The sequence below is a fragment of the Cyrtonyx montezumae genome, unplaced genomic scaffold (assembly GCF_038088225.1).
Source record: "Cyrtonyx montezumae isolate F1298 unplaced genomic scaffold, pur_monq_1.0 scaffold_2, whole genome shotgun sequence".
NCBI lineage: Eukaryota > Metazoa > Chordata > Aves > Galliformes > Odontophoridae > Cyrtonyx > Cyrtonyx montezumae.
The window spans coordinates 36,034,529-36,056,833 of record NW_027071936.1 but is presented as its reverse complement, the minus strand read 5'-3'; positions in this window follow the sequence as shown (position 1 = coordinate 36,056,833).

The following is a 22,305-nucleotide window of genomic DNA, read 5'->3' as shown; positions in this document are numbered from 1 at the left end:
TCAACCAATGACTTTCTCCCTGTTTTAGTGTGGATATACTCAGTTCCTGGTGGTTGCTAATATACTGTACTGTAATCTCCTGGTGGTTGCTAATATACTGTACTGTAATCTCCTGGTGGTTGCTAATATACTGTACTGTAATCCTAATGCTATGGCTTATGGCCAAACTCTGGAAAATGATGATAGCCATGAGTCCTGCACTGGGATATGTCTTGGCATGAACAGGTAACCACTGTGACCTTATTTGAGCTCTGGGAATTTTAACAAGGGCATTCAGATACAAAAATCCTGTGTGCTGTGATACTGAATTGGCTTCTGGAGACCCCTTTGGCTGATGCGAAGGTCAGCTCTGGGTGCCTGTTTCATAGCATTCACAAAGCAACAGATTTGCCCAGTAAGATTACTGGCACAAATTCAATTAGATTAAAGCTCAAGAACTGCCATGGAGAGAAAGTCAGCTCTGTGACCACGTTTGCACACATACCATTTCTGTGCTGTGTTCCCTCCACCAGCTGCAGCTCAGGATGTGCCAAATACTTCAAGTGCAGGAGTCTGAGTGCAGGCAGGAGCAGTGCTCTTGGGAGAGGCTATAGGACAAGAGCAGGGACAGAGCATGGGGAGAATGGTTTTGAGAGGCAGCATGATGGTCGTTGTACCTTTCCCCAAAGGCTAATGACTCAAGCTTCTCTCCTGAAGCACAGAGCATTCTGGTTCTCTACATACTGGTGACTTCATGTGCCATTTTGTTATCCCAAGACATGTTTTCTCAATCTGTGTTTACAACAGAGCACTATTCCAGAGAAGTCTATGCACTGCAGTGTGCACATGTTAAAATGTGTGCAATAGTGTTCTTGGGCCAACCCAGGGCTGTTAATTTTGTGTTTTTTAGTGGCATTGCTAGTATTAAATAAATAAAACATAATTCTGATACTTCTTCCAGAAATATTAGAAGCATTTAGTAACTTTACTCAAACCTTGTACTTTAATCTCCAAAAGGTAGCATCACTTTTCCTTGCATTTTTGTCAAATGAAACAGAACCAATCCACCCTCAGTTAAACAGCAAAATGATTCATTGTCATGGGTTACAAGTCCTACTTATGCTAAAGATTTATCTTGTCGTCATGCTGAAAGACTATTTCAATTAATGTTGCTTGCACTTGCCATGTAAGCTGCTGAGGGTGATGGGTCTGAATTTCCAAAGCTGCTACCTGATAGCCAATGCCAATCACTGAAAATTTAACAGGTCATTCAATGCTAGTCAACAAAAGACCCATGAAGCCTCATTTCACACTAATTACTACTTAGCATATGTACATAAATTGATTTTTAAAAATTCTCAGGGACTTCTCTGTGCTTGAATCCAGCCACATGTGTCTCTGTAGTCTGGAGACTGCTCCAATAGCATCTCTGCTGTGGAAGCCAGTGCCCCTGTACCAGACCTGCTTAGGTTTTATTTAAACCTCCTGTGTTCATAATTGGGTCTTAGTTCTTGAACTGAAAATATGTACTCTACCACTCCTTTCCTGCTTGTTTTGAATGCTCTGATGCTTTGTTGAACTTTGCAGTGTTTCTTACCTTTTCAGTGACTGACTCGTGCTATGGATGTTTGCCTAACACCTCAGAAGTTTTCTTTGCAATGGGAGAATTTGGTTTTATTGTTTATTATTGATTTCAAATATTACTGTTTTACTGCTAAGTGTCAATCTTGAGGTTTTTAAATATCCATCTAAATTGTTCTTTTACTCAGTAGTTTTAAATATGAGGTGGCTTTTTAAGAGAAACAATAACAAACTCAAGACAAAATAGTATGAAAGCACATTTTGGGGCCCTATACCATTACTTTTAAGTAGATCTCTGGAAAACTGGGACAACTGCAGGGTACAAATAATGCTTTGTTCTTACAAGGAGGGAATATTACCCTTTTTTCTTGAATTTTTTTCTCAGTTTCTAAATTGCCATGAGACCAAACTCGCCTCCAGCGACTGGCTGGCTAAACATCTTCAGTCTATCTCCTGAGTGTCACCTGCTAAGGTGAGGAGTCTGAAAAAGCCCGGACACATTATGTATGGGTGGCCTTTTGTTTATGACAGACAAAGGCAAAATCCTCTGGATTACTGGAAGATATCGTATAACACACAAGATGGAGTTACTATTATTCTTTTCTAAGACATATTGTGTTTCCCTTGGGCAGAGAAAAAGTGCAGCCAATCCTGGGAGGGTAGTGCCTATTAAAGATTTATGCAAGCCTGAATTATTTGGCTTTAAACTTTTTTCTTTTAATAAGAGGGATGCTTTCTTTAGGTGCTGCGTACTGAAGTAGATGGTATCACTGGTAATCCTTGGCTTAGGCACAGAGCTCCTAAATGGTTTGAATTAAGTAAAAGATGAGACTGTGTGGTTCCCCCTCCCTTTTTTTTTTTTTGTTTCTGAATTTAAGGTTTCTCTGCAAAATTTTCCATTGAAGTAGGAATTTGGTGGGTTTTTGCCCTCTCTGCGTAAGTCATCTTTTAGGCGTATTCACTCAGTGAAGCAGCTTTGAAGGTGTTGAACTGTGTAAATGTTATATTAACATTTTCTTTTGCAATTATAGACATTTACTTGCTCTTGTTGAAATAGCTCTTTCAAGGGGAAGGGAGGAAAGCAGGAAGTGAAAGTACACAGAAATGAAAAAGTAGCCGTGTGCTCAATTTAATTTTTGAAATAAATCATTTCAGCTTCTAATTTACACTTCTCTGAGATGGTGGTTAAGGATAGACAAACAAAGAATACTGGAAGAAATTTCATTTTGTTCCTTTGTTACATTAGATTACTTAATTTTTACGTGTTTGGTTTGCATATGGAAATTTTTCCAATGAGTACCCTTCTTTGAATTGTTAACTGATCCTGAGGAAAGCTCTGGGAGGCTCATGTCCATCAGCCTGTAATTCACAAATCACAAAAAGGCAAGCAATTGCCCGAAATAAAGATGACAAACAATGAGAATTAGCCATTAGGCCAGAGGGCTTCAAGCTCCTGTGGCTTGATTAAATCAAATCTAGAGTGCTTAATTCAAAGTGGCAAATGATCCTTCACAAAAAAGCCCTATATAATCTAATACAAATTATAATCTTCTTATGGGTTCTTAAAACATCCAATGTATTTAATGGAAGATTTTTTTTTGTCTGTGGCATTCCACCGGGTCATGCTATAGTTTGTATGTAATGTAATAATTTGGGGTTACTTGGATTAATCTCTCCTAACTTACTTTCATAATACACTGTATTTCATATTTTGCACACCAGTATTTATTGCTTGAATACACTTTAACATATAATTATTGTGTATATAGCTAAATTAAAATGATTAAGAGCTACCAATATTTTAGCTTTTCCAGTTAGTGAGGCAGTGGGTTTCTTTCTCTTATCAGTGTCTATCATTTCAACTGAATTTTTTCTTCAAGTCTGTGTCAGAAGCATATCTGTGTTGTTACTGTTGCTCAGCAACTGTGATCTCTTCACTAGGTCTGACAGTTGCTTTCTCTCCAGGAGAGCAGAGATGCAAGAAGGACAGATGCATTGATCCTCAACACATTATCAGATCTTGTCACACACCCACTTTGAAAAGCTGATAGCATCTAATAATCTTACTCAAAAGCTCATTTTACACATCGTTGAGCTTTTACAGTTAAACTTAGAAAAAATGTATTATCTTGTTATGTCATGGCAGGGTGGTCAATAATTAGGCCACCTTTCACCAAAATAAAAAACTATGTAAGCCCATATTTTATTTTGTCCCACTTAAAAACTTCATAAACATTAATGTCTCCATCAGTACTCATCTGTGATCTACATCTCAGTTCTTCAGACCTCTTAGCATCTGACCAATAGTATAAACCACAAGTGGATCTTAGCATCTATTCAACAGTATAATATGGGTGGTATTCTTGTATTTAATCCAAAAAAGTGCTTATAAGGCAAGGTGATGATATCTGTGGGTGGGACTTGCTCTGGGGGTGATTCACAATGCAGAGCCTCAAGAGAACAATCAGAGACACCACCTCAAGTTCTGGTACCAGCAAAGAGGATTGGGGAAAAAAAGTCTGTAAAATAGGTGTTACAAATCACTGGACTTAAGCATTTATCTGGAGGTTAAAGAAACTCAGTGCAAACTTGTTGAGCTTTCAGATGTGGCAATCAATACTTTACCATTCCAGCCAGTTCTTAACTCATGAAAGCAAGCAAGTGAAGAGCAGGTCCAAGTGGAGAGAGGTAGAGAGCAACCTCTATGTGCAGAAGAGTTTAGTTGCTTCACACTTTCCTGTTTGAAGGATACATACAGATCAGGAAAGTTATTCGCAAAGCTGGCACAATCATGGCCTGTGATAAAGAGCAGTTGTAGCCCTGTAAATGCATGAACTGGAATGTACTGAATGTGAAATCAGTGAGAAGCAAGTTTAAAAACAGCTACTGGAGGTAGGGTTATTGTTTATGCTTAAGTTAGGAAAAAGCTGCTTAACCTGTTCTGCAAGAGCCATAGAAGGGTCTTAAATGTGGCAAGGTGGCCACAGCCCTCTAGAAGAGGCAAGATTGTTCATTAACCTCCACCTGTGTCTTAGCACTTGATGGAAACCAAATGTGTGCTGGGGCTGCTGCAGCTGGATCCCATCTCAGTGCCCAGGAACATGCCCAGTTTATTGGCACCTTTATTTTTCATATTTTTGATTGGAGATAATGAAGCCTTACATACGCTCTGTAGAACTTGTGAATGATTGATCAATTATTGTTCTCAAGCTAATGTCACTGGCAACACAGAACTAAGCAAGAAAAAGCAAAAGTATTTGACAAATAAACACTAAAGGACCTGAGTTAAATGGAATGTAGCTTTTAATGCTGACATCCAGTTCATCAGTGCTATTTCACAGATCTCTATCAATTTGAAACTGCGGTCACTAAGAGATGGTTCAAACAGGTTCTGAGCTAGTGTATAGCAGAGCGGGACAAGTAGCAGGAGGCTCTTACTCTCTCTGTTGTTTGTGCAGGAGAGAGAAGTGGCCTATAACTTCAGAAAAAGGTTTTTCTGATGTGAAAGAAATCTTCCTGTATGTCATGAGGTTGTTATCAGGAGCTATTTTTACTGACTTTTTTCTGAATATTGAAATTAAGACCACTTCTTTCCTTTGTAAGCCATAGATTCTTTGTGCGCCAATATGGAGAGAAATTGGAATAATCTTAGTGTTTATTAAGCTGACTTGAATATTGTGTTCTATTTGTAGTAAAGCAATCCAAAGCCATTCTCTCTAGTTTGTGGTCAAAATGCTGGCAAACTTCCTTAAGTATTCTTCTGGCACTTCTAGTGAGAGACTTTCCCCTTAACTTCTATTTCCACCTGTGCATCATTCCAAAAACACTGCATCTGGTATTCCTATGCAGGGGTATTTCCTAAAACCAGATGTCTGTTGGGGAAGTAATAAAGTTTCTTTTTTTTAATTCAATATCTGTCATAAAAATTGTATTAACCCTTAATTATTGGAAGATGCCCAGCTGTTTGGAGAGTAAAGCTGCAATGCACATCTCTTCAAAGCAGTGGTTTCAAATGTCTTTAAACTCATGTTTTATTCTTTTCTGATTCCATTCTCTAGTATCTTGAATAATATGATCAGTATCTGCAGCATCTACTTCATTCTCTACATCCTGTTGTTGCTTTGCTGTAAACACTTATTGCAATTTAGAGGAGAAAGTTTAAAGTGTTCAGGGCTGTTTATTCAAGGGAGACATCTTTCAACGATTCAATCAGCAAACTATTTTGTTTCCCTCTCGTTTATGTTACTTTCATGTGTTGAGACCAAGGCAGTCCCATGCAACTGGGTAAATGAGAAGTTGTGTTCGCATAATACCTACAAGCAAATCTGGAGTAATTCATATACTGGTCCTAGTTTTCATTCATGACACCAACCTGTTATGTGTTCTGGGTTTCTTTTGGACTTTCTGTTTTGAAGGCTTAAGCTTTAATGATAAGGTAACCCCCTTCTTCAGGAGAACAAGGAAAGAATGAGAAGTCAGCTGGAATGTGATGTGATGGAATGTGACATAAGTCACTAAAACAAAGAGGACTCCATCCATGAGCCACCTGGCTAAAACATTTTTGTTACGGGGACAAATGGGAGGATTGGAAGAAAATCAGTAGCACAGTTTTAGAGATGTTTGCAGGATGTTCCCTTTCTGAAAATTTATGGAAGCAAGATACAGTAAAATAGGAATTTCTTTGTATGGTCCAGGAGACCTGCAGAATGGTCTGAAATGCCAACTGGGGTGGAAGAGTATAGTAGAAAGGGACTCTCATGGGAGTTCATGTGAAAGGCTTGCTCTTCGAAGGCAGTTTAGTCATAGAATTATTAAGGCTGGAAAAGATGCCTAAGATCACTTAAGTCCAACCATCTACCCATCACTACCATGCCCACTAAACCATGTCCTCAGTGACACATTCTGCTTGGTTCTTGAACACCTTCAGGGATGATGACTCCATCACCTCCCTTGGCAGTTTGTTCCAGTGCCTGGCCACTATTTCAGAGAATAAATTTAATATTTAACTTGAATTTACCTTAGTACAACATAAGGCCATTATCTCTTGTTCTATTGCTACTTACGCAGGAGAAGAGGTCAAAACCCACCTCACAACTCTCCTTTCATGGAGTTGTAGAGAGCAAAAAGGTTTTCCCTGAGATCCCTCTTCTCCAGGCTTCTGGCTCCCTCAGATGTTACTTGTAGGACTCGTACTCCAGATCCTTCACCAGCTCATTGCCCTTCTCTGGATGTACTTCAGGGCCTCACTATCTTTCTTGTAGTAAGGGACCCGGCAGTGAACGTAGCACTCGAGGTGCACCCTCATTAGAGCTCAGTACAGAGGGACGATTGCCTCCCTGCTCCTGTTGACTGTGTTATTTCTGATATAAGCCAGGTTGCTATTAACCTTCTTGGCCACCTGGGCTCTCTGAAGGCTCATGTTCAGCTGTTGACCAGCAACTCCATCTCCCTCTGCTGTGCAGCTTTGCAACCACTCTGCCTCAAGCCTTTAGCAATACATGGGATTTTTGAGGCACAAGTGCAAGATTTGGCATTTGGTCTTGTCGAACCTTACACAATTGGCCTTAGCCTAGTAATCTAGCTTGTCTAGATCTCTCTGTGGGGCCTTCCTACTCTTAGGCAGATTGATGCTTCCTCTCAACATGGCATCATCTGCAAACTTACTGAGGGTGCACTCAATCCCCTCATCCAGATTATCAATGAAAATATTAAATGGACTATCCCCAAGCTGACCTCTGTGGGAACACATCTAGTGACCAGTTGTCAAGCTGGATTTAACTCCATTCACCATGACTCTCTGGGCCCAGCACTCCAGCCAGTTGTTTTTATCCAGCAAAGGGAACACTTGTTCAAGTTATGAGCTGCCACCTTCTTTAGGAGAATGCTGTGGGAATTTTCAGGTTTTGCTGAAATCTAGGTAGACTACACCCCCAGCCTTTTCCCCTCATCTACTAATTTTCAGTATTTAAAAAGAATGTTTTTCCCAGAGTTCATCTGAGTTGGAACCAGGAATGTTTGTTTCATGGAATTATCATGGAAGCTGATAGATAAGGAAATATATTTGGTGCAACAGCTATGAGATATTTAACATCAGACACAGAATTTGTGAACATGTGCCTAAACTTCTCCGAGCTCCTAGGGTTCAGATGACAGCCCTGAAAAAGAAATATCTGTTACCTGTAAATGTTTGCTTTCTACTACTTTTTTATCTTATTAGCTTTAGCTAATTAGCTCTAATTATACTGTATTGAATTGTGTTATTTTGCTTTCTGATATCTTATGTACAACTTTTTAATTGCTAGTCTCATATTTTTCAGTTCACTTTGTTAGCAAATTAATGAGCTCCTGCTGGTCTGCAGTCCTTAATGTAAAATCTGGGAGTCTGGAAAAGGCAGCAGTGGATACTCTGTACTAGAGATGTAACATTTAGAATTTTTCTCAATTTGGCCCTCAGTGATGTCTGTGTTACATGAGCCAGTGGGTACCTTGCAGACTTTGTAAAAGGACAACTTCCTCTTCCATTTGAGCATTACTAGGAACTACCAAGTCCTTGCTTTGACAGCAAGGGCAGAATCTTGCCCTTTCATTAGCTGTACCTTGCTCTATAATTCCTTCAGACCCAGCCTAAAGACTCAAAATTGTGTGAAAACAAAAGAGGTTGAATAAATTCAATTATGTTAATATCACGACATTCCTATCAAGCACTAAAGCATAATATGTGATTATAACTAATATTACACTTATTGAGTGGTCATGTATCTCAAATCTTCCACAGCAATAACCAAATCCTTAGAAAGCATTCACAGAAAGAGGCTTTGTAGTAATGGAAGTATACTGCACTGCCTTCAGTAAATACAAATTTAGATTTTTTTTTTTGAGATCTGAAACAGCATGAAAGGAATCCCTATTGTCTGCCTTGCTCTGTGCAATTAATATCATTTATTACAGTTTAAGGAACGAGCAGCATGTGACTGAGTGCCAGTGTTTGTTTATCTGCCTTATAATTGAGGCATGATGTTGTTAGGCTTAAAAACTGTGCTTAATCTGTTTATTCTTTTTATGCCTTGATTTTTCATGCTCGTTAGTCAGTACTCTAGTGTATTATTATTTGCAGATCGTATGAGGCTCTTTATTACTATTTGAGTTTATATTTCAGGTGGTTTGCCTGCATTTCAGGCTGGCCTTCCACTTCACCACAAAAGCTATTTTTAATTCACTGAAAACATATATCACTAGAAAACCTTATGCATGAAATGGGCATCCAACTCACACTGTTTAAAAAAAAAACACCTCAAAAATAAAGCAGTTTCAGAGAAATACGGAAGTCTCACATCATCGTGCTTCTAAAAGGTAGTAAAATCAATGAAGAGGGGTGCAGGGCTGGGGGAGGGGAGAGAAGGGAGAGAACAATTCATCAGACCTAAGGAAGCTGGATCACACTGCAATAATGTTCACAAGGCAGCATTTAAACCAGATCTCTGGTGTTCAGAAACATAGAATGTTCCAAGGATCACTGAATTCAGCTCCTGTCTCCACATGGGACCACCAAGAGTAACTATCAATTGTAGGTACCAATAGCACCTTCAGTGAATGATAGAGGTTACCAATCAGGGACTTCCACGTAAAGAGGATTTGTGAACCAGATGTTCATGAAACACCATTTACACTATGACATGTTGAAGTTACTTTTTTTTTATTTTACACTGCTTTTTAGTGCTTGCTACTTAAAATTTTCACAGTTTCTTATCTGTTTTACATTATCTGTTTTACACTTTCAGGGAAGGGAAAAAAAAATCTTTATTCCTCTTGACACTTTTATGATACCATAGCATATATCAACCATCCATCCAAAAAGAAAATTTTGCTGTGAAACACAAAGAGGAAAATGAGGAAACACTGCAGTATGGGATGTGCTGTTAATCCTTTTATCTGTTTTAAGTGGCTAATAGGGAACAGTACTGTACTACTGGAACAGTTGTGCTCATCATGTTACTGTGTAGGAAATAAGCTACAGTTCCCCTAACCCTTCCTGTTCTAACTTGGTCTCCTAAGCACTTTGAAAATTATTTAGTGAAAGATTCCACGTATTCTATCAGTGATTCATAACTACACCTTTCCCCATTTCAATGTTACTTTCAATGGTCTTTGTCTAATGTTGCCATTTTCTTCCCCACCTCCTGAGCTGCACCGTGGTATAATATTCATTATGCAGTATTTTTCAAAAGTACAAATCTTTTGGCAGCTAGGTGAAACCAAAGTTTTTTCCAGATGTTTAAATCACACGTGCAAGATATTCTGGGCGGATTAAAAATACTGAAAATGAGTTTTTTCATCAGTTGTGGTTTTGTGGTTTTGATGGCGGTATTCCACATCAGAACATCCCTCAGGGAGGTGATGCTGCAGCAGAGGGGCGGAGCTCCGGAGGGGACGCCATCCTCGCTCTGTCGGCGCCGGCTCTCCCGGCTGCCGCGGAGATGCAGCACGTGTGCTTCCCCCGCAGTTTTTCTAACGTAAGCTCTCAGACTTAGGTTGGAAACTTTTGTCTCTCTCAATTGTTCAATTTTGTTCGATTTAATAAAGTCCGTACCCTTTTCCCCTCCACCGGAGCACACGGCTCTGCTCAGGCGGCCGCGTTGCCGCCGACGGTGCAGTTTTTTTCCTCCTTCTCTCCATTCTTTTTTTTCTCTTGTGTCCCTGTCACGAGTAACACCGTGACATCATTTATGAATAATTAGCACTGAGCAGTAATATTTTTTTTGTATTGACGAGTGTGAAACAGACCTCCTGAGTTGAAAAACACATGAGCTTATCAAAGTAGTTTGCTTCTTTATGCCTCCCCATATGCCTTGTCCATTTGAAACATTTATGTGGGTTAAATAGACTCTTATAACAGCAAGTTGTGCTTATACTGATTTTTATTTTTTTTTTATAGTACCGGGCTTTGCCGATTCATTCAAGTAAAAGTCTATTTTGCTGTAAGATGGGTGGCTATTTCCAGAATGGCTCATCCAACTGGCCAAAACCTGAAGAAAGAAATATTTACTTAGTAAAAGTAAATGTTTTATTAATAATCTTATCAAAAGATGGAGCTGTGTTAATCCAAACAAGCCAACTAATGACATAGCTGATAGTAGATATTTCTTGGTATTGTTTTATGAATCCTGGTAAGATGTCTCGATGATTACAAGCAGGGTACCAAAATTATGGCAAGATATGCCGGACTTCTATTACAAAGGAGCCATGAACCAGTAGGTGGATATTTTCTTTACTGTTCTTTCTTAATTAATAGCAGCTTTTCAAACTGCATGTTACCAAAAATCTCATTAAGATGTTTTTCAAACTTCTGATTCAAAACATTGATAAATGGGACCATGAGGAAAGTTGGATTGTTCATTTCTGGTTCCTCAGAGCTTTAGAAATAGCACTATCAATGAGCTGCAGGTAATAGTCAACATATGGATGTCTTAGGCATCAATACAAGTGATGAAGGCACGAAAATCTTCTACAAGCATATAGAGATCAACTTTCTACACCTATGTGCATCTACATTTAAGATATGCCTTGATTTTTTTTGAAAACTTTTTTTGTAAACCTAAGACCTAACTAACTCCCTTTTTAGCAGGTACAGCTTGCTCAATTCAAATACAGATAAATGTATTTTCTTCTGTCTTTGGGGAGTATTGTGTAGGTAGGTTATAGTCCTTTGTAGCAGGGTTTTATTGCACTCAACCACACCATGTGTTTATTTTGTGTTTTTTTATTTTTAAATTTTTATTTGCAGCAACAGCTATTTGCTTGGCCAATTCCAAATATACACTTTTATCCCCATATGTAAGGGCAACTTGTCTTTGCTGTGATACTCAGTTCACTCTCACATGCATGGCAATACCAGAAACTAAAGGTGTCACTGAAGCAATGAAGTATGGATTTAGGTTTCCAGCAGTATTGGCACATCAGTACAAAACTGTTGATCTCAGTCGTCTTAATTCAAAATTCCTCCCCTTGTCTGGGTGCTTGCTCCAAGGAAGAGAATTTTGAAAATATTGACTAGAAATTTCAGTAGGGAAAGAAAACAAACAGAAAATATTAGTATTCACTTGCTGCCTTACATCATTGGAACTTCTAGTTCATATGATTTTGTGGTCCTGCGCTCAGAAAAAATACTCTTTTCTCTGCAGAAAGGGCAAGGGAAGGACATGATTCAGTAACTTCTCATGCATTCAGCCCAACTTGAAAGAATCTAGTTAGTCTTTTCAGGTCGGTGTGCAGAAGATGCTCTTCTTGAATACCTTGTTAACATTAGATACAGTGTGCAAATGTTCTGTGTGCTCATGGCTGGCAATTTTCTTCCTGAATTTATTTGCTGTACACACTAATTCTATCTTTTTTTTTTTTTTTGTCAATTCTTCTCTTGCTCAATTTTGAAAACGTGCTGACTTTAGTTGAGTGAAGCATTTGTAATTCTGAAGATTAACACTGTGACTGGGAGGAAATGCTGGGTTGTGTTGTGAGGCAGGCAGTGCACTGCCAGACTAGCACCAGCAAAAAGTCAGCGTGTAGAGTGGGGGACGGGACGTTCTGGAAAAATTACAGTTGAACTTAAGTAGGAGGTTTTGTTTGGGCACATACCAAAGCCATTGATTATGAAGAGATTTGCTGTTCCTGGCTCTTTATTTACAGTATAACTGAAGTCAACTATTACAGACCAAAAGCAAGGACTGATTTTTAGGAATTTTCAATGGACTTCTGTAGAGTCATGGGCATAAACTTTGAAATAACATTGGATAAGAAAGGCAATATCTTTTCCTTTCCATGTATTTGTTGTGTTGTGTTCTGCTCTCTGTTATAGGAGATATAAATCTGGAGTCAGCTCCACAATGTTCAGCACGCTTATCCTGCGTATACACCGGTGCAACTGACAGCAGAAATGGCAATAGGCAACTTATTGAGGTTGATTCTACCTACCCTGTGCTTTTTCTCAAAGTTATCTTATTATTGGCTAGTTTCAGTAGAGCCTTGCATGTCATTTTCAGCGAAATCTTTCCTTACTTTTTCCCTTATACTACATTTCTTCTCAGTAGACCACAAAAAAGGCAGCACACTAAAAAACAGTAGGAAAGAATGTGCCAAGTCTTCTAGACTGATGCTAGGAAGGAAGAGAAAGATGTTACTCAGGACACGTATACCACCTTTCCTTCTGATGTTAATGAAATATATTAATTTATATTGCTGATTTGTTTGTTTATTTATTTGTTTTTTGTTGTTTTGCTCTGCATGCTTTTTTGGTGGAAAAGGCCAGTAAGAACCTTGATGAGATGTAACCTGGATAGGGAAGCAAGATTATGATAAAACATTAAAACGGAGTAGTAAGGAAATTGAAACTAACTGAAACTATGTGCGTGTTTTCAGGGTCTTTCAATAATCAAACAAGTTGTGAATGGAATCTTGAAACTCAAGATCAACACAGTGCTACAGGCTTGGCGCAGAGTGGCTGGAAGACTGTGTAGGGGAAACAGACCTGCAGGAATTTGTTCATGCTTGGCTGAACATGAGCCAGAAGTGTGTCCAAGTGGCCAAAAAGGCCAATGGCATCCTGGTTTATGTCAGAAACAGTGCTGCCAGCAGGAGCAGGGGAGTAATTGTCAATCTGTACTCAGCATTGGTGAGGCCGCACCTTGAGTACTGTATTTAGTTTTGGGCCCCTCGCTACAAGAAAGACATCCTGGAGCGTGTCCAGAGAAGAGCACAAAGCTGTTGAGGGGTCTGGAGCCCAGGCCTTATGAGGAATGGCTGGGATTATTCGGTCTTTAGAAGAGGAGGCTCAGGGGAGACCTTACTGCTCTCTATAATTACCTGAATGGAGATTGTAGTGAGCTGGGGATTGGCCTCTTCTCCATGTAACTAGCGATAGGATGAGAGGGAATGGCTTCAAGTTGCACCAGGGGAGGTTCAGGTTGGATGTTAGGATATAGTATATCTCTGGAAGAGTGGTCAGGTGTTCAAATGGGCTGCCCAGGGAGATGGTGGAGTCACCAACCCTGGGAGGTATTCAGGGAACATTTAGACACTGTGTTGAGGAATATGGCTTAGAGAGAACGAATGGTGATGGGTGGGTGGTTGGACTGGATGATCTAGTAGGTCTTTTCCAACCTTGGTGATTCTATAAGTTTCTACTAGTGGGGCCAGGTATTATTGTAAACTCATGCATGAAACCAAGCAATTGAAGATGTATCTGTAAAGCTTTTTGATGAGGTAGACTGCCACAAAAGCTGTTTTTATGCTTTTTTATGCATAAAATGTTTACTCCTGACCACCTTTGTTAGGCAGAAATGTTCTGCATCTTCTCTGCCTTACATGCCAGAATTGAGTAAAGCAGAAAGAAGCCTGTAAAATATAAAGCACCTTTCACAAATGGCTGGTATGCACACAAGGAAATGTTACAGGTGTAATAATCACTACAGCCTTAAATACTTAAAATACTTTTCCAGCACAGCATTAGTCATTTAATGATAAGATGTCTGTGGTCAGACTCACTGTGAGTAAGATTATTTTGCATATATCTCATATATGTAATTATGTAAACCCAAGGATGGAAAGCACCTTTGACATCCATTTATGCACAAATGCATGTTATGGGGCTTTTCATACATAAAGAACAGGAGAATGCCGTACTGAGGCAGCCCTTTTGGCTGATATTCATATTTTAATAACTTAAACAATTCATTGTTAATTACAGTACACGGTACAGGTGCATTCCAGTTCAAGTTGAGCAGTAAATGAAGAATAAAGCATAGGAAACTCGAGCAGGCCTTAGCAGAAAATGATTTGTTGATATGGAGCTGGGTGTCTGTCTGGGAGCGTTCCACAGAAACAGTGGAACTGAAATTGCACTGTTAGGTACGTAACTGGAAACCTTTTGTTCATGATGGCAGTACTGTATGTAAAGTACACAGTGTGCAGTTACTTAAGTGCTTTACAACTTCTTTAGGTAGCTTCTGTGATACTTAAAACTGACAGAGTTAATATTAATGTGGGGTTGGGGGTGCAAAATATTGTTCTTGAGAGTTCAGGCTAGTTCTTTTTCAAACAGGCAATGTGTTCTCTTTGTAATGAATGGAAGAGCTTGATTTTAGACTTTGTAAAGGACAAAGTAATTTGGAGGGCCTTAGTGGATGAACAAACCTTGCAAACAAGCTATATAAAAACTTCTATGCAAATAAGAAAATATACATAATTATTTCAATTTGTGTACAAACAAATGAAGAAAAAGCAAAGGCAATGTCATGGTTTGCTAGCTTTTCTTTAAATATAAATACATCCCAATGTATTGTCTGGTTACAGCACAAAAATAATATTTTTCAGCTTTTCAGAAATTTATAGGACTAAGTTTTTTTAAAGGAAAAAAAAAGAAAGAGAGAAAATACTGATTTTCCATGGTAAGTAAATAAGAGCTGTCTGAAAAGCACTAGTTTTGGGGGGAAAAAATGAGTGTTTGAATTCTTTGAGAAAAAGGTATGGACAAGGGAGGAGGGCTGTTTGCAGTGGACAGTGATAATAAATCAAGAAACAATTGGGCAGAAGTTCAAAAGAAATAATGTTAGAGAGGCACACTGGTAAGCTCCAGCAACTTAGCTCTGGTCATGAAGATAGGCAATAAACTCAGTTTTAACACTCCAATTCAGGCTTGCAGCTGCTTTGCATTATTGGGGCACCACAAACAGTTGCAGCAAACCTGTTGCAGTGCCCTTTTAAGTGCAGCTTCTCCTGTGTCAATCCAGGCAGTGCTTTCATATGGAGTGAGTATGGACTGTCTTAGTACAAATATACCTGAGGAATGAGCAGAGGTCTCACCTTTTCATTCTGTGAAAATTTCCACTCAAGAAGGAGTGGGTAGGTATTGCAGCTTGGCACTGTGGTGTTTCCCAGCATGTCCTGCTGAGGAGCATGCCCTCAGTCTCACTCCTGAACAAAAGCTGGCATGTAAGCATGTGCCAAAGTGTAGTTACGTTACAGGCAAATAGCCAAGAGGGATCACAATGAGACCACCAAACTGCTTTCTTGAGCAGCTTGCAGAAGGCTGAACTTGCACGTTTGCATCATGTGTGCAAGCATCAGTCCCCATTACCAAGGCTTTTGTGCTTCTAAAGACTTGTCTGAGGTTTGATCCTGCCCTACCCCTCCCCTTTGCTCCCAATCCATGTACACTGTGCACCCTCTGACTTGTGTCCTTACATGTAGCTCCTAATATCAGCCCTACCCATTATAAGCCAACATTTCTTAACCTTTTTGAAGAATCATTAAGTTTGGAAAAGACCTTAAGATAGCCATCCACCCACCACCACTGTGCCCACTAACCCAAGCCCCTCAGTGACACGTCTCCACAGCTCTGGAACACCTCCGCAGATGGTGACTCGACCACCTCCCTGGTCAGCCTGTGCCAGTGCCTGACCACTCTTCTGGGGAATAATTTTTTCCTAACATCCAACCTGAACCTCCTGCGGTGCAACTTGAGGCCATTCCCTCTCATCCTTATGAATATATCAGGAAAGTGAACATATCCGCAGCTTGTCAGTGGTACAAGTAGAACAGACTTTTGAGGTGTTTGAAGATGCTTTTTATGTGGATGGTTTAGAGAAGGATGCCCAGTTTCCTTTACCCTGATTTGATGCAGAGCCCATGTCAGAGAGCAGGAAGATATTAGCATGGTGATCAAGCCTCATTCAAATGCTGCTTTTCCCTGGGAAAACCCAATGTAGTCTATTTCTGAGGCAGTAACCTACTGCTGGTCATCTAACACAAACTTTCAATGCTGCTGGTAAGAACTGTTAGCAATTGCATTGCAGAAAGCAAGGAACTAAATCTGCAAAGGAGGAGCTGTGGAAGTACAGAGTACCATTAATTTTTCCCATGGTGTTTGACTCAGCATGTGATCTTTTGGACAGGAAAATGCTTGAAGGAGTGCAGTTAGTAACACTTCTCCAAGAGGCTGTCATAACCGTACTTTAGACTCTGGGTCACAGATGTTTACTAAATCATCACTGCACACTCCACTTTCTAAGAATTACCAGTGAGGCTCACGTCTTGAATGGCCTTTTCTGATAGCAGACACCCCGTGTATAAATTCTCCCCATACATTTTCTTGCAGTTCAAATTACAGTGCTTGATTAATTGATTTGACTGAAGAGAATGCACTGAGCAAAGTTCAAATGGAAAGAATAAGCAGCTGGACACATGTTCGCTTTCACAGTCTCGTTAGTTAATTTTGGTTGATGATTTCATGCATGCTGCAGTACCGAAGTGCATTCACAGGGCTGCCTCACTGCATAGAGATAGTTTTTTGAAGCTGCTGAAAGTGTGAAATAAACTTAGGATAAGGCCAAATGCTAGTCCTGCTGATATCTGTGGGAGAGTAGCTGTGCTTTCAGGGGGAGTGGTATTTGGCCCTTGATGTTGTCTTTGAAAGTCTTTTATTATAGTGTTCTCCGAGAAAAGGCATTCAGAAAATATGTGATGCATCAGAAACATACTAGTCCCATCATGGTGTTTCATATGTTGATGTTAGTTACTAGTCCCAAGCTAGGTGGCAATGAAGCCTTGGAAAAAAAAAATGTTTGGCAGGGGATGGAGAAGCAGCTTTTGTGGGTGCACTAAACATTCTCCAAAGCTATCCACCTGCATGAAATTTATTTAATTCACTTCTAGTTCTAATGTGTTCAGCTTTTACTATGAGACATTATTCCTTAATTTCATGTGGAAAGATGAAGGATGCTTCTGTTCTAAAGGTAGAAGTTAACATTCAGAAATAAAAGGTGTGAAAAAAATTTAGTAGTCCACACCTTCACTTACATTAATAATTTAGTGTACCTTGGCGTCTTTTCAGGGAATAACATGTTACATTCCTCTTATTCTTGGTTTTCAGCCTGACCTCTGATGATAATGCAAGTTGGGGCTGTAGATCAGCAAAGCAGATGATAACTTCTGTTTTTTGAACAAAATGTGCAAAGATAGAGTATTCTATGCTGTTTGATATAGATCTGCACTGCACTGCAGCTGAAGTAATAGCTGCTTGGAAGGCATCTTCCTTAAGGTGTTTTTCCTTCTTTACTATGTGTTCATCTTTTGTGATGGGAAGCTTTTTGTACTTCATTTTCTGAAGGTGAAAAAAGAATTTCCAGCTGCTCAAAAGGTAAAAATGTACATGATAGCATGAATTTTAGAGGGTTAGAAATGGCTGAATAATCTTGGAAAAACCACCTTCTGCATTGTCACCAGTGCAGATGAACTGCACTGTGGGCTTCTCATCTCTATTATATTGTAGGGAACCCTACAGTTCTACAGAGTAGGCGCAGCAATGTCATATCTATTGTACTATTGTTCCTTTTCTATAGGATTGAGTGTATTCATAAGGTAGACCATTATATTTAGTTAAGACATGTATTTGGAAATAAATAAGGTACTGTTCCTTCTCTCTGAGCTATAGAAAGAGAAACCCAATGGGAGAAACTGTGTAGACATACCTTCTACAGGTTCACGGCTGAGCTAATGCAATTGGGGATGGGGCTGCTGTGAAGTGGCAGAAGTTGAAGAAGCTTGAAGCTGAACCTAAACCAGCTCTCAACAGGAAATTGTAATGCATTAAAATAAAGGAATCAGTAATTCAGATCTGATATGTTACGCCGGATTTTGTTCTTAAGTTGGGTTTCATAAATCATAGCCTTATAGAACAGTTTCTGTTGGAAGGCACCTCAAAAGATCATCAGGTTCAACCTTTGTGAGCCTGGATGAAATTATATAGCATAAATAAAATGGAGAACTTTCTTTAAAACACCTAAGCATATTCAGAATAGCGGAGCGTAGAAGTGCGTGCCAGGTGTAAATGGTTGGTAAACTGTTTCTCCTACTGACCATCAAGCTGTGGGAGGACTGCCAGCAACAAAAAGGTGCTGTCAGCCAGGGCAGATTGATACAAGGTATTTGACCTCCTTAAGTGTTAGAAAAGGGAAACCGAAACTTAAGCATAACATGCTTGTTAGTCTTTGTGTCAGATCAAATAATGTGCATCTCTATAGATCGAAGTGTATTAATGACTTTGTGTGGCTAAAAAGAAAAACCTTAAAAAAAAGGATGACTAGAATATGTATATCTAGTTTGACAGTATATTTTCTTTTAGGGAAATCTGGGAATAAAAGCAACATTTGTACACACTAAGCAGATGTTTATGATTACTGCTTAGTTAACATCACCCAGCTGGCCATGGATAGCTTTATGGAAGAGAGGGAACCTTTGAGAGTGTCACATGTTTATATAAATCAAGAATATGGCAGTCACGATACTAGGGCAAAAGTGCTACACTGCCCATTTTAGGTAACCTCCAATTCACATCATATGGCAGTGAAGTAGACTGTAGTTACCAGTTTCCTGTAATGATGCAAATCAGTGTGCATAAATTCCATTCTGTGGGTTTGATATAAGCATATATAAACATATTTTGTTGAATTTTAGGAAATCAGTGGTTAACAAAATTCCTTATTGAGTTTGATAAAACTGTACTAGTTTAGCATATATTTCACTGTAAATATAGTGGCTTGCATATAATCTGCTATGAGTAATACACAACTTTGATAATATTTATTGTAATTTTCTTTACTTGGGAGATTTGCACTGATATTTCACAAATGTGAAGTGTTCATCATGGTCTTAAACTGTTCTTCTGTTTATAGGAAACATACTTTTATCTTGAGATGATCGCCTGTGTAACTTGCCATATGGGGATGCAGATAATTCGTGTGCGGTATATCTGCCTTATCTTCACAAAGTTTCTACAAAATAGGCCATATTTGCACAAATATATAAACAAAAATATTTGTCTCTTAGTTAATAAATAGTAGCTCAAAACTGCTCCTAGTCCTGAGAAAGATGAATGAATCTGTCATGTGTTGGATTTGTTTCTGATGTAGTTTCATTTCTTGTTCAAAACAGTGTTTTATGAATTTTTGACTATATATCAAGGGTGCAAAGGAGGCCAGTGCTAACTGCAACCCCTAGAGAAACATTTTGATTTAGTTCAGTGAATGTTTGGCAGGCTTCTTGAGTAGTTTTCATTCTGGGCTTGGTTCTTCTGATTGGAGACCATTTCCTGATTTCTCTATCTAGTAAACATAAATAACAATATTTCACTTTACAGAAATGTAAGCCATTATGATGAAAGCTATTGTAAACATATAATATATTGCTCACCTGAGATATACAGAGGAAGGAAAAAGTGAGAAGTGTGCATAGATTAAATATCATATTCAGTTCCTTATTTCTCAGTTTCTTTGAATAAAGCCTGGAGGAGAACACTCATTCACAAATCTAAGTCAAGATGATTTAATTCCTTCATGGCTGTAGCTTTTGAAATTTGTTCCTTCCTGACATTTCCTTGCTAGTATGCTAATTTGAAATGTATTATGAAATATTCAAGGAGGATGGTATGGGACGACAACTTGAATAAAGCAGTGAATATCTTTTTAGATCTGAGCTTAAAAAGCAAGGAGAAAAAGAAGAGGACAATGTTTATTAAGAGATGGACCTAATTATTTTTATATGCTTTTCATTCATTGGACTTCACAAACATTCAATAACAACAGCATTCTCTTTCACACACTTGGATGTACTGCAAGACTAACCCAGCAGACTGCCATGCAGTTTCCCAGAGCCTGTTGGCAGCATTGTGACCAAAGGCACACATGGGGAACTGGGCTGGTGGAAGCTGCTGGGACACCCCCATGGGTGGGCCAGGGAGAGGCTTTGCAGGGCCCAGAGCCCAGCTCCAGCTACACCATGCCTGATGCTTGTGAATCTGATACATTCCTGCTTCCAGACCAGTTCTTGCTGCAGTATGCTACTTTCTTGTGCATTTGTCAATAAGGTTTCTCATAACAGATATTCCACAGGAACCCTCTCAGCAAAAGGTGACATCCACGTCTGACACAGGAACAGCCATTCTCTCCTTGTTTTGAGTGTCACAATATAAGAAGGGCATAAAGCTATTTGAACATTCAGAGAAGGGCAACAAATGTGAAGTGTCAGGAGAATAAGGCTCAAGAGTGACTGAGATCCTTTGGTTTGTTCAGAGCAGAGGAGCTGAGAGGAGGGCTCTTGGTGGCTGCAGCTTCTCACAGGGAGCAAAGGGACAGCACTGATCTCTCTCTGATGACAGTAACAAGGCCTGAGGGAATGGTGTGGAGCTGTGTCAGAGAAGGACAAGTGGGACATAGGGAAAAGTTCTTCACCGGTGGGTGGTGGGCATGTAACAGGCTGCCCAGGGCAACGGTCATGGCCCTGAACTACCAGAGTTCAAGGAGCATTTGGACAACACTCTCAGACACAGGGTTTGAGTTTTGGGTGGTCCTGTGTGGAGCCCAGAGTTGGATCAGTGATCCTCATGGGTTCCTTCCAACTCAGGGTATCCTATGATTCTGTAAGGTCATGTCACTCTTACTCTTCTGAAAGCATGTCTAATACAGAAGAATATCTTTGATTATCACATATACATGTGTGGACATGATTGTAACACTGACAGATGATGATTATGAAATTCCCTCAGCATTTACTGAAATCAAATAGCAGCATCAACTAATGATTCTAGTAAGGATTCAGTGCTTCTTTATCTAGTGCAAGTAGTATATATAAATAATATGGCTAAATCTGGTTATGAAGGAATGCAAGTGCTGTCCTCTGAGATGAAAAATATTTAATTTATAGTCATGCTCTTATTCTTGAACTTAAAAAACACATATGTGTGCTATACCTGCTAAATTGTTTAGTTTTTGGACTTAAAAAAAAACAAAAACAAAAAAAAACCCAACATCACCACCACTTTAAAGCAGCTATTTCAAACCATGTGAGAAGTTTTGTAAGTGTACTATTGTAGGACTGAGGAATTAGAAAAACATGTAGTAATGATGAAAATTGGTTGAACCACGAAGAAATCTATACTGAATTCTGTAGTCTTTCAAAAGCTTTTGAAGGAGAAAATTAAGACACGTGTTCGCCACCATTGTTTGTTGATTACTTGATTAAAAAAAAAGTATTAAAATAAACACAGTGGATTAGCACTGCAATGCGCTTAGGAACTCAACCCTTCTTTGCATTTGATGAAGTAAAATGTCAGGATCCAAAATCCATGTGTTACTCAAGTGACCCCGCCCCCTTGTTTTTCTGACATTAATGTGATAATACCTAACATGATGGGGCACAAATTTTGTGATGTTATTTCCATTAATGGGAGGGTCCATACAATACCATAGACCTGAGGAGATACCTCAAATCCTGTCAGGAATTTTGGACTCTAGTCTTACAGCTTACAGCTTCCTTGGCCATTAATCTGTTGCATCATTTCTTCCTACATTTGTAAGGTCTCTCCTGTTCAGTGCTGAGATTTACACACTCTTCTGTCTCACCATATGCACACAGTTCCTAAAATATCTTGTTTTATTCACCTCAGAGTAGCCAAGTACTAATGAACAGTCTGAGTGAAAAAAAAACACTACTAAATTTGCAGCCCAATTATGTACCCTGTTTTCAACCGACTAATTGTTCAACATGCAGAAAACAGGGTCTAGAAACACATCCTTACATCAAAGGCAGCTGAGCCAAGAAATGCCAATTGTTTTTCCATAATGCACAAACAAATTTGGACAGATGTACTTGCTTTGACATCACCAGCTTGAATGCCTATTAGAACACTGAGTGAAGTCCACA